Here is a 797-nt window from a genome sequence, read left to right as displayed (position 1 = left end):
CATACAACCAATTGGCGGCTATAGAGCAGAGTGAAACAGCCGTTAACGGCTGTAGAAACGAGCGGGTCTTTCCTGCCCGTGCGCGCGCTAGGGGGCGCGCGCGCGAGCAGGAAAAAATGCCATCTGTAGACGGCAACCCGCTGATACGAGTCTGCCGTCCGTCCGTTTTTTCTTAACGGGCGGACGGCAAGAGGCTAAAGCTGAACTCTAGTTAAAGCTTTCATAAAAAAAAACAAAAAAAAACTGTTTGTGGTTTGGCCGCAGACTAATATGGCAGCTTTAACCGGAGCTGAGCATCGGGATCCGTTACTATAGCAACTCCCTGCTAGCTGAGACCACAGTCGGTACTATATTAACACTCACCGGAGTGCCGATATCCCTGCCGACATGTCCAAAGGAAAAACAAAGTCCAAGGGTCCCAGGAGACTTACAGATTTCTATCCGAGGACACCCGCCTCAGGTAAACAAAATGGAGCCTCGTCAGCAGGGGTAAGAGTTCAACCTCATTACCGCTCCACTGACAGCGATGAGTCAGCGATGGAGGAGAACACAGCTGATCAGCTGTCACCTCAGAAGGAGTTTTCAAAACGGCCGGCATCCTCTCCACTGCTACATGTCCAAAGGAAAAACAAAGTCCAAGGGTCCCAGGAGACTTACAGATTTCTATCCGAGGACCCCCGCCTCAGGTAAACAAAATGGAGCCTCGTCAGCAGGGGTAAGAGTTCAACCTCATTACCGCTCCACTGAAAGCGATGCGTCAGCGATGGAGGAGAACACAGCTGATCAGCTGTCACCTC

Source organism: Nanorana parkeri, unplaced genomic scaffold (assembly GCF_000935625.1).
Source record: "Nanorana parkeri isolate BGI_ZX_2015 unplaced genomic scaffold, ASM93562v1 scaffold1210, whole genome shotgun sequence".
NCBI lineage: Eukaryota > Metazoa > Chordata > Amphibia > Anura > Dicroglossidae > Nanorana > Nanorana parkeri.
The sequence above is the reverse complement of the archived record's forward strand: the minus strand, read 5'-3'. Positions refer to the sequence as shown.